This window comes from Triticum aestivum, chromosome 3D (assembly GCF_018294505.1).
Source record: "Triticum aestivum cultivar Chinese Spring chromosome 3D, IWGSC CS RefSeq v2.1, whole genome shotgun sequence".
Classification (NCBI taxonomy): Eukaryota; Viridiplantae; Streptophyta; class Magnoliopsida; order Poales; family Poaceae; genus Triticum; species Triticum aestivum.
Genome location: NC_057802.1, coordinates 569,038,968 through 569,051,361, shown reverse-complemented (window position 1 = coordinate 569,051,361; position 12,394 = coordinate 569,038,968). Strand labels below are relative to the sequence as shown.

The following is a 12,394-nucleotide window of genomic DNA, read 5'->3' as shown; positions in this document are numbered from 1 at the left end:
CCTACCCGAGATCCGCCGGTTTTGACACCGACAGGGACCCTTTCCAAAGATTACTTTTAAATCATTCACCATAGCAAGTACGTGATCACCGGTACGCATGGCGGGCTTCTTCGGGTGATCTGCCTCGCCTTTGAAATGATTGCCTTTCTTTCGTCATTGATGGTTGGTCGGAAGAAATCGAAGATGCCCCAGGTACACATTCTTCGTGCATTTGTCCAGGTATATACTTTCGGTGTCATCTAAACAGTGCGTGCATGCGTGGTATCCCTTGTTTGTCTGTTGTGAAAGGTTACTGAGAGCAGGCCAATCATTGATGGTTACAAATAGCAATGCAAGCAGGTCAAATTCCTCTTGTTTGTGCTCATCCGACACACGTACACCGTTTCCAATCCACAGCTGTAAAAGTTCTTCAACTAATGGCCTTAGGTACACATCAATGTCGTTGCCGGGTTGCTTAGGGCCTTGGATGAGAATTGCCATCATAATGAACTTCCGTTTCATGCACGGCCAAGAAGGAAGGTTATAGATACATAGAGTCACAGGCCAGGTGCTGTGATTGCCGCTCTGCTCCCCAAAAGGATTAATGCCATCCGTTCTTAAACCAAACCATACGCTCCTTGCGTCACCTGCAAACTCCTCCCAGTACTTTCTCTCGATTTTCCTCCACTGCGACCCGTCAGCGGGTGCTCTCAACTTCCTGTCTTTCTTGCGGTCCTCTCTGTGCCATCGCATCAACTTGGCATGCTCTTTGTTTCGTAACAGGCATTTCAACCCTGGTATTATAGGAGCATACCACATCACCTTGGCAGGAACCCTTTTCCTGGGGCGCTCGCCGTCAACATCACCAGGGTCATCTCGTCTGATCTTATACCGCAATGCACTGCATACCGGGCATGTGTTCAAATCCTCGTACGCAGCACGGTAGATGATGAAGTCATTAGGGCATGCATGTATCTTCTGCACCTCCAATCCTAGAGGGCATACAACCTTCTTTGCCGCATACGTACTGTCGGGGAATTCGTTATCCTTTGGAAGCTTCTTCTTCAATATTTTCAGTAGCTTCTCAAATCCTTTGTCAGGCACATCATTCTCTGCCTTCCACTGCGGCAATTCCAGTACGGTACCGAGCTTTGTGTTGCCATCTTCGCGATTGGGGTACAACCCTTTTTTCCGATCCTCTAACATGCGATCGAACTTCAGCTTCTCATTCACACTTTTGCATTGTCTCTTTGCATCAATAATGACCCGGCGAAGATCATCATCGGGCACATCGTCTGGTTCCTCTTGATCTTCAGCTTCCCCCGTTGCAGCATCTCCCGCTTCCCCCGTTGCAGCATCACCATATTCAGGGGGCACATAGTTGTGATCATCTTCTTCTTCTTCGCTGTCTTCCATCATAACCCCTCTTTCTCCGTGCTTGGTCCAAACATTATAGTGTGGCATGAAACCCTTATAAAGAAGGTGGGTGTGAAGGGTTTTCGAGAAAGAGTAAGACCTCGTATTCCCACATATAGGGCATGGACAACACATAAAACCATTCTGCTTCTTTTCCTCAGCCACTGCGAGAAAATTATTCACGCCCTTAATGTACTCGGAGGTGCGTCTGTTACCGTACATCCATTGTCGGTTCATCTCTGCGTATATCATGAATAGATAAGTGACCAAATTAATAGAAGTTCATCATCACATTAAACCCAAAGTACATACATAGTTCTCATTGAACTACATATAGCTCTCTAGAGCATCTAATTAAACCATACATTGAAACTATGTAAAACATTTTAATGCAACAACAAATGCGATCATAACCGCAACCAAGGTAACAATTGATCCAACGGCATAATGATACCAACCTTAGTATGAATGGCATATTTTCTAATCTTTCTAATCTTCAAGTGCATTGCATCCATCTTGATCTTCTGATCATTGACGACATCCGCAACATGCAACTCCAATATCATCTTCTTCTCCTCAATTTTTTTCAATTTTTCCTTCAAGTAATTGTTTTCTTCTTCAACTAAATTTAACCTCTCGACAATAGGGTCGGTTGGAATTTCCGGTTCACATACCTCCTAGATAAAAAAAATCTATGTCACGTTGCTCGGCATAATTGTCATAAACACTAAATGAAACTAATAGTTATAAAAGAAAATATATATACCACATCTGAATCATAGACAGGACGAGGACCGATGGAGGCGGATACCAAAACCATCACACTATATAATAACAAAAAATAATAAGTAAGAAAACTACACAAGTATCTATCAAAATCATACAAGTAAGAACTTTTTTCTTTTAGAAAGAGATAAGATCAAGAGGCTCACCACGGTGGTGCGGGCGACGAAATCGGCGCGGGCGATCAACAGCGGTGAGGACGGGGACCGGAGAGGACGGACCGCCAAACCTAGACAAATCTCGAGGAAAATGGAGCTTGGACAAGGAGCTTCGAGAGGAGAAAGCTTAAGTGTGGCTCGAGCATTTCATCGAACACCTCATGTGCATAGGAGGCGAGTTAGAGCACAACACACCTCTCCCAAAAAAACAGAGCACTCCACTGCTCTGCTCACGGGCAAGGGGTTATATAGGCATATCATTGGTCCCGGTTCGTGGATGGAACCGGGACTAAAGGACACCCTTTGGTCCCGGTTCAAGCCACCAACCGGGACCAATGGTGGTGGGCCAGGAGCGAGGCACATTGGTCCCGGTTCGAGCCTCGAACCGGGACCAAAGGTGCCATATGAACCGGGACCAATGCCCCACGATGGCTCGGCTGGCCCCCTGGCCTCACGAACTGGGACCTATGCCCCCATGGGTCCTGGTTCTGGTCTGAACCGGGACTAATGGGCTGGCCCGGCCTGAACCAAAGCCCTGTTTTCTACTAGTGATACAAGGGTAGGACGTAGTGTTTTACCTCCATCAAGAGGCCCCGAATCTGGTTAAAACATCGTCTCCTTCGTTCCTGTTACCCTCGATCCGAGATCCACAACTCGGGACCCCTACCACGAGGTCTACCGGTTTTTACACCGACACTGGTGGTTTCATTGAGAGTTCTGCTATGCCGACACGGCAGGGAGCATGGTGGCATGGGCATTGTCACATTGTACTGCGCCTCCAGTGCCTGCGACCGCACCATCCGTCGTCCATGCACGCGTAGCCGCGCCATGCAGGCAGAGAAAGAAGCCTGCTACCTGGATGTCGACGAAGTGGCGGCGAGCACGTCTAGGACACCGCCATCATCGAGGAGAAGTACATCATGGCAGGCCACTGCCGCTTGGGTCCCAGGAAGGCCATCGTCGGGTGACCTATGTGGTTCTTCTTTATCTCAGACCATTCTGGGGACCCGTCTGAACTCCACGTAAACACCCTTCCCCTCCGGCTGAAGCACCTTCTCTTTGCCACTCTGACGAGCGGCGCGCCCGGAGATGAGAAGATATGGGGGAATAATATATGCCTCCCGGACTCTCGATAGTCCAGTTAGCGGGCTGCTGGACATGGGGAAGACAAATGGATCTGCCGCGGCTGGCCGTAGACTAGTGTAGTGTATCTGTGTCGTGAGAGTGGAGCTCCACGTGACCGTATGTGCACATAGTTTTACATTTTTAGTTGAAAATATGACCAAAATGTGACCATTTTTGTCTGATTTGTATGAAATCTGTCATGTTTATATGAAATCCAGCCGAGTTTGCATGAATTTCATCCGTTTGGTTTTAAAAAGAGTTTGCAATAGATGGGCGAGGGTTGGATGGTGGTCTCCCGCATCCGTGTCCGAATGGGGGAGGAACTTTGCAGGTGGCCGTTGGAGATGCCCTAATAGAATGTGGGGGAGATGTGGCAGCAGAGCCGTACATATCATTGTAACTTGCCTCTGACAGTAGTCCTTCCTCTCATCCAATCATCATGGTGGCATATAGCCTGCTATTTTTCTGATAATCATCACCTTCATGTTCATCTCCGATCGATCCTGCAGGAAATATATTCAGACTTAGCACACAAATGAACTATGAGTGAACTACTACTGAAGAAACAAAGCTCACAATTTAAGGAGTGACAACGTGTCTCTGTTTTCAACAATCATGAGTTTGCTATTTGCCAACATGTTTTTTATGGGTATGCGTTAGTATTGACTTTGTGCATCCCAGCTATTCAGAGACCGGGTATGTGCTTATTGCGTTTGTATCATCTTGATGCTTTATTTTGAGTGAATAAAATCCACCCTTTAAGAAAAATCATTGATGTTCCTGGCCTAGCAGGAGAAATAGAGGTTGGAATCACCGTCCCGACCTTTAAGCGCAGAAGAAAACGGTTATTTGACCAATGGTTCAAACTGTCGGTCATCAAAAATCAATGCGGGTCCCGGGGAGTCCGGCCAAGTCCAAGTCTTCACATATAAGACAGTGACAGTTTGTTTTCCTTTTATTTTGCGAGAACACATTTTTGTTTTCAAGGGGAATAAAAAGCCATAGACATGTATACTAGTCTTTTTGGAGGCAAGTCTCTGTGAGAACGCCCATCCTCGATGTGGAAGTAGTTTCGTGAAGTTTGCATACCATCTTCTTTTTATACAAGTATAAAACGTACACCAAAATACCTCGACTCACTAACATTTCCAGCCAATCAAATGATTTACATAGGTCTGGCTCTAATTAAGTGGAGTTGTTTATTTTAAAACACAAAACATATTCCTAAAATATCTAGACTCGGTCTCATTTCCAGCCAATCAAATAAGATGGTTATGTAGCTCAGGATCTATCAATATGTTGAGGGCTAGAAAAGCCGTCTGCACCACTCAAACAGACGCTTGCTGGCTAATGTTTTTTTCAACAGGGATTTGGCCAAATCCATACGAAAAATCACCCAACCACGTGCGCTCTATTAATTTTTTATTCTGTCTTTCGTTATTGGAATATTGAAGCGTCAATTTTTTTTCTAAGAAAAGTCTCATATGTAGCTATCCGAATGACTGGTGCATTCGCAAGTTGCCTAGGAAATGAAAAAAAATTGCGAATGAGTTCTGTTATTTTCTGCCCACATGAATGTCTTGGAAAAATAGATATTATCACAGATTTGCAGTTCACTTAACACATTTTCGAAGACGGCCTCACACACCTTAGCCTTAGCGAGTGGTATAGATGTGTACACCTGGCCTACTCGTGCATCGTAGCGCATAACTGCATAAGTACACCACTGGAATTAGGTAACTGCTGTAGCGACAAGTCAATCCATCCTGTCCTGCCATACATAATGCTAAGCAGCTGCGTATCCATTGCGGCAGCGGTGCTGCTGCTGCTAATCTCGGCACCGGCGGCCGCAGCAGGGCCTCCGCCGATGACGATAGGGATGCCGGGCTGCAACACCACCTGCGGCAACGTGAGCGTGCCCTACCCGTTCGGCATGGGCCCGAAGAGTTGCTACTGGCCGGGGTTCAAGCTCACCTGCAACAACAACGGAAGCAAGCCCCCGCGGCTGCTCCTCGGCGAGGGCAGTGATGGCGTGTTCGAGGTCGTCGATATCTCCCTGAATAACAGCACGATGCGCATCGTCAATCATGGACTGCGACCCATCAACATGAGCAACGGCTCCGGCCAGTGGATCATAGGTGAAGCTGAGACCGTCGGCGCCGGTGGGGTGGCCTACCTGCTGAACCCGGGGTCCAATGAGTTCATATTGACGGGCTGCAATGTGCAAGCAACGTTGCTGGGGAACGGGAGCCTCGCCAGCGGCTGCGCTTCTTTCTGCCCCGAATTTGGTGATGGCATTAGCGCTACCCAAATTTATGAAAGGGGAAATTCCAAAGCATGCTCCAACATCGGCTGCTGCCAGTCTACCATCCAAACTGCCAGCGCGTCTTACGGCGTGGAGCTCAAGCAGCTCAACTACAGCAGCGTGTACAGCAATTTTGGGTCCCCCGTGAACGTGCTCATCGCCGAGGTTGGCTGGTTCGACGTAGACCACAACCTGGAGGTGGTCATGAACCTGGATCCGGGGGCAAAAAAAAATCTCTCACGGGAGGCTGATCAGCTCAGGGTCCCCGTGATTCTCGGGTGGGCGTTAGCACACAACACAGCAGTATAGAACACTGGCCATTCGCGTTGCCCTCACGACGCAGCCCGGAGCATCTGCAAGAGTACCAACAGCAATTGCAGCGTCGGAAACACAATTGAGGAAATCAGAGGCTATTCGTGCCACTGCCAGGAGGGCTACGAGGGCAACCCTTACCTCACAGGAGGATGCCAAGGTGAGTTTACAACTTGACATGCGAGTTTCGTAAACTTGATTCTATTTTTGCCTGATTTGATCAGACAATGTATATGCAGATATCAAAGAGTGCAATCAGAAAGAAAAACATTTCTGCTTCGGCGTCTGCGAGGAACTATCAGGCTCGTTCCGGTGCCGCTGCCCGAATGGAACGCATGGAAATTACACCAAGCCCGGTGCCTGCATCATCGACGCTGTGGATACAATCCGAGGTACACTAGTGTGTCGATTACTAGTGCGTGCAACAGGAAACAATGGAACAGTTAATGTTAATTAGTTAATTATCTCGTTCCACCTAGGAGTGAAATGCGTCACTAGTCCAACAATTCGGAAATTGATCGATTTTGGCCATAAAATTGTTTATTTGATCAAATAAGGCTAAAACCGATCCGAGAGGAAAAAACTGGCCATGTGCCCGCATTGTCAGCCTCCCTTATTCGGCTAGTGAACTAACCATTTTTTTGCCGAAAAAGAGTTACCCCTCGCTTTGTATACAAAGCAACCAACCGAGACAAGCAATTGATAGGTGCTGCGGCGGAAGCAGCACAATCACGCTCAAAAAAAATGAAAGAGAAAATACAAGAAAAAGAAATGCCGACAACGGCGGATCGACAAAAACAAAGAAGCCTCGCGATCGCTGCGTCCACCGGAGATCGCCCACCAAGCTTCGAGACTCCGAAAGGGACGCGACGATGACGACGCGGCTGCCAAGGGTTTCCCTTGGTACGCGGCGAGGAGAGAAGAAGGGTAGCCCCGACGCCCTCAGGTGCCACCACGTCGGTGTCAGCAAAGCCAACATGGATTTCTCCCGATCCCAACCTCTACCTCAGGTACTCCTGATCTCGCCACCAAACCGACCACCACCCTCCGCCAACCCGGTCATGAAGCTCCCCACGCTGTCTCGCCACGGCACCGCGAAGCATGGCCTGCACAATGAAGAAGAGGAGCCGGGACTAAGGCAGCAACACCATCGGCACACGGGAGGGCCCCACCTCGATCCACCATCAATGACGGTAGCTGACCGGACGCAATAGCACGAACATACCAGGCCCGTGGCCGCACAGGCCCGGCCAGGCTCTCGGAAGCCCGTAAAGTTCCCGCCTTCGCGCTGCAGCCGGCATGCCATCGGCGTCGCCGCCCCTGTCCAAGCCGCTCCCCGGCTTCCCCGCACAGAGGGCGACCAGGCTGCCCCGGAGCCGGCCGGCTAGGGCCCAGATGGGGACCTACGGGCCCAGATCTGGGACGGGTCGCGGCACTGGCCACCCAGCACCACCGGACCACCCCGCCGCCAAGTGGAGGCACCACCATAGCACGCGCCGCTGGTCGCCGCCACCAGGACGCCGGACCACCACCCAGAGTCGCGCTGCCATGAGCAGCCGCTGCCACCGGAACCATTGTCGGCCGAGGAGCACCGCCGCGGTACGCCAGCACCCGAGCCATGGCACCGCGCGCGGTGAAGGAAAGGCCACTGCCGCCGCCAACGCCACGTGAGTAGGGCCCGATGGCGCAGGCCGGTGGCGGCGGGAGGGAGGGAAGGGGAGGGGGTGCTGGGAGGCGGGGAGAGGGGCCCCGGTCGCCTCGCTCGGGGAGGCGACGCGAGGGGCGGGCCGGGAGGGAGAGGGGGCAGCGCGGCGCGGCGCGGCGCTCGGGGCCGGCGGCCGGAGGCGCGAGAGGGGAAGGTGGCCGGCGGCGGCGGCGGGGGCGAGAGGAGGAAACCTAGGTCGCTTGGGGGAGGCCTGATTGGAGTGGGAAACAAGTCCTGATCATTTTTTTAGGAGATCTATGTGCAAGGTGACTGAATTTTTTTCTCACAAACCATGCTAACAACATGTGTGGAGAAAAAGTATATTTGTGTTGCCAAAATCGAACACAACTGCTTTAGCATTGCCAAGTAACTAATGGCACATTTGGTTGTACTACTCACCTTGCCTTAGCCCAGCTAGCCCGCCTGAAGATCTTGCCGCCAAGAGGGAGCCAAATTGGCTCGCCTCGGGGAACAAGGATTTCTTTACCAATCGAGCCTAGATGGCCCTCTAAAGCCAAATTATTTCGGTTGAACCAAATGCTTAGACTGGTCCGGCAAGGCTAGGTGAGCTATAGCCCAGGATCCAAACGTGCCCTTAACTGACCAGCGCAACATCGCCATGTTTGCGAACTATAAGACGAAGCCCACTCCATATATTAACTGAATATATACAAATGCTTTCCTAAATTCACACGATCCTTTCCTAAACCCACACATTAATTTGAGGAGCGGCCTGATAGCCAAGAGAAGGAAAGTGGATTTAGGAATGGAACTTTAAGAAAGGATCCACGTGATCACGTGGATTTTGGAAAGGATTTGTATTCCATTAATATCAAAGGTATCATCATTCTAATAAAGAATGGATTGCATCTTAGTACATATGTTGATTGATGTTGCGATGGTTAGCGAATTGCTCGGCAGCCCCAAAGGGCTTCTGTTCGATTCTCGACAACGCTAGTTCATTATAATATATGTGTACTTCTTCTCAATATACATTCCGTTAGCATGGTTTATGAGAAAAATTGGCCACTTTGCACATAGACCCCCGTGAAACGTAAGAAATGCTTAATTCATGAAGGGAGGCTGACATGGCAGCTCCGTACCCGGTTTTTCCCTTCTCGGATCAGTTTTGGCCTTATTTGATCAAATTAACGAGTTAATGGCCTAAATCGATCAATTCTGAGTTGTTGGCCTAAAATCTGCATTCGGTTTGAGCTAGTGGACTAATGGTGCATTTCACTCTTCCATCTAGTATATATGGTTGAGCAAATAGTACCAGCAGTAAACGTGTGAATTGCTTTTCAGGTAACCATAACTTGGGTTTAGTCATTAGTCTCTCAGTCGCTAGTGGCCCATTTATTCTACGTTTGGTTCTTGGTGCACTTCTAATAACCCATGGATTTAAGCAACACAAGGCGAAGGCGTTGCGACAGAAGTTCTTTAGTCAAAACCGTGGTCAGCTGTTAAAGCAATTGGTATCTCATAGGGCTGACATCACAAAGAGGATGCTCATCTCTTTAGAGGAACTAGAGAAGGCTACCAACAATTTTCATCAAGCCCGCAAGCTCGGTGGAGGTGGGCATGGCACTGTCTACAAAGGGATCATGTTAGACCTGCATGTTGTGGCCATCAAGAAGTCCAATATTGTTGTCAAAAGAGAAATCGACGAGTTCATAAATGAGGTTGCCATACTCTCATAGATCAACCATAGAAATATTGTGAAGCTCCGTGGATGTTGCCTCGAGACAGAAGTCCCTTTACTAGCTTACGAGTTCATTTCGAACGGAACACTCGCTGATCATCTTCACACGGAAGAACGAGGATCGCTACCTTGGAAAGATAGGTTAAGGATCACAAGTGAAACAGGGAAAGCTCTTGCTTACCTTCACTCAGCTATTTCAGTCCCTGTAATACATAGAGATATCAAACCCTCCCACATACTTCTTGACGATGGCTTGACAGCAAAAGTGTCAGACTTTGGAGCTTCAAGGTACATTATTCCCTTGGATCAAACAGGAACAACAACTGCGGTGCAAGGAACTATAGGGTACTTAGATCTTATGTATTATTATAATGGACGCCTCACAGAAAGTAATGATGTTTATAGCTTTGGAGTCCTTGTCGAATTGCTTACTAGGAGGAAGCCATCTGTGTATAGATCTTCCGAGGGTGATGGACTTGTCATGCAATTTGTTGCACTACATGCAGAAGGTGAATTGGAAAAAAATACTAGACCCACAAGTTATAGAGGAAGGGGGCAGCGAAGTGAAAGAAGTTGCTACTCTAGCTGTGGAGTGCCTAAAACTAAGAGCAGAGGAGCGGCCAACCATGAGGCAAGTAGAGATGGCGCTTGAAGCTCTAGAAACACCCAAGAAGTGGGTCAGGGATGATTTGACAGATGAAACAGATGAGAAGGAATATGCAGCAACGGGATTTCCATCGACCAGCCAACAAGCAAAGACAAACGAAGCAAGCAGGTGTGATATCCAAGAAGAAGAGTTCCTGTTGTCCGCGGCATACCCTCGATAGTTTTGCGTGCTTTTAAGTGAATTGTTAGCCATGGTGCGTTCTTTCTGTTACTGTAAATCAGTGCGTTTTTCTGTATGAATATATGTGCCCAACTAAGCTTACGTGTATTATTTACAAAAAAAACTGAATGCACCCGACTCTATTGTTCTAATTTTGGATGCTTGTCGCGGTCTAAGTCTTGATAATCATCTATATATTCATCCTACATAAGTTCCACAATTACTCATGAGACTGACCAATACACTATCCATCATTTTGTTGCACATATACATATTTATTGATGCGTCGATCCTTGTCTCCAGTACAAATTGTGCAACTTGTAGTAGTAGAAGCAAGGCAGCCGCTGGGGTGTTGTGCATCTTATTTAACCATTGAACCCTGTGATGTCATTCGATATCTCAGTATCGTCTTCTGAGTTCTGAACATTGAACTGCACAGCCCAAGATGCAGACTATATCAACACTACGGTAATGCAACAATTGGTTTCGTCTCCACTCGGAAATTGGAATTAAAGCAAGCGCTGCACATGCATGCATGCTGGTTCTCTCGGTGACTCAAGCGTGTGATGAGCAGGGACTGGTGATGAGCGTGTGATGAGCAGTCTTAGCAAATACAATACTACTCCCTACATGCGGGCCCATGCAGATGGTAAAGGTTTTAACTCTCAACGGCTAACAACGTACTCTGTGTATCTCTGACTTTTTTTTCTCGAATATGCACGAGTGTGCATAACATATATCAAAGAAGAAAGGCAAAGAGTACCTCGGCCACAGTTTTGCAAATGTCTCAATACAACACTACTCCTCAATCTTCATTACTCGCCAATGTTTTAAATAGCGGGCTATGAAAATAAAATAGCGGCGGGCCTCCAAATCAGCTATAGCGGAGCTATAGTGGGCTAAAGCGGGCTATAGAGGGCTATTTATGAAGGCGACCATTTAGCTGCCCTCTGCTGAAAAGGCTATTTAAAACTATGCTACTCGCCCACCTCTCTAATCTACAGAAGAAGGGTCAACATTCCATTTAAACTTGCCGGCTACCGACCATACCATGCCTTCGGACCTCACCCTTCGTAGAAGTAACTCCAACGAGGGAGATGCCCCATCAAACACAATAGCATTTCGATACTTTCATAGTTCGCAAATCATTCAAATGCACTAACGACTTAAGTATTTCTGACTGAAAATAAAGTTTTTGTCATGTTGGTCTCGTCCCCCCGACTAGCGAACCCCTGCTTCTCCACTGGCTGTCACCCGTGTGAGTGTGGGCAGTGTTGTCCTCGCCGCCGGCAAGGCCCTAGCTAGCCCTTGGCAGCGCCATCCCCGTCTCAAGATCGGTCGCTGTCTAACCCGAGAGGTTGTCAATATAAAAAGTCTGACACGTATTCATTTATTCTGTACATTCATCGTAGATGGTGAATAATTGATTGAGCACCCACACGATATCCTTATAAAAGGAACATATTTCAGAGGCATGTCCCACGGAGAATTGACAATATTGGCCACAAGAGTATGGTAACCCTTGTTTTCAAGCCGTTCGTAAATCATAGGCTTGAGAGATATCGGGAACGAATTTACCAGTGATGCACTCTTGTAGATACTCGGAGGAACAACCGCATCACGAAATGAGTCGTTGTGGTTGTCATGCTGTTGGGAACCGCCTACGGGAGGGTCATGGGAACCTGAAGCCTGATCTTTCGCTCTACGTTGGACAGATCCATAAGTATTTCCTGGCCAAATCACCCTATCTTGGCCATGAGCAGGTTCACGCCCTTCTCCGACAGGCTACCGTTCTGTGGTTTCAGCTCCACCCCATAGGATGGGTATCCCATGAGGATGGACGATTCATAGGAGCAGACGCGGGACCAGGCCTTGCCGCCGTAATACGTGCCTGTGGCCATCAATCGTCGTTTCAATTGTTTCATTGTGTGGAGCTATCGAAGCCTGTGGCTTCTAGTTTCCATATGTCCGTGCGTTAGCTTTAGCTAGTTATTCTCCGGCAGGATCGATCTTCGCAGCGTTAAAACACTCTTATATTATAGGATTGGGGGGGGGGGGGGGGGGGGGGGGTAGATTAGTACGT

At 48.4% G+C, this 12,394-nt stretch overlaps 1 pseudogene; it reads left to right on the top strand.

Moving 5' to 3' along the window:
• The first annotated feature begins 5,175 nt into the window (after positions 1 to 5,175).
• LOC123080557 (wall-associated receptor kinase 2-like) lies at positions 5,176 to 10,444 on the top strand (annotated as a pseudogene).
• Positions 10,445 to 12,394: the final 1,950 nt, after the last annotated feature.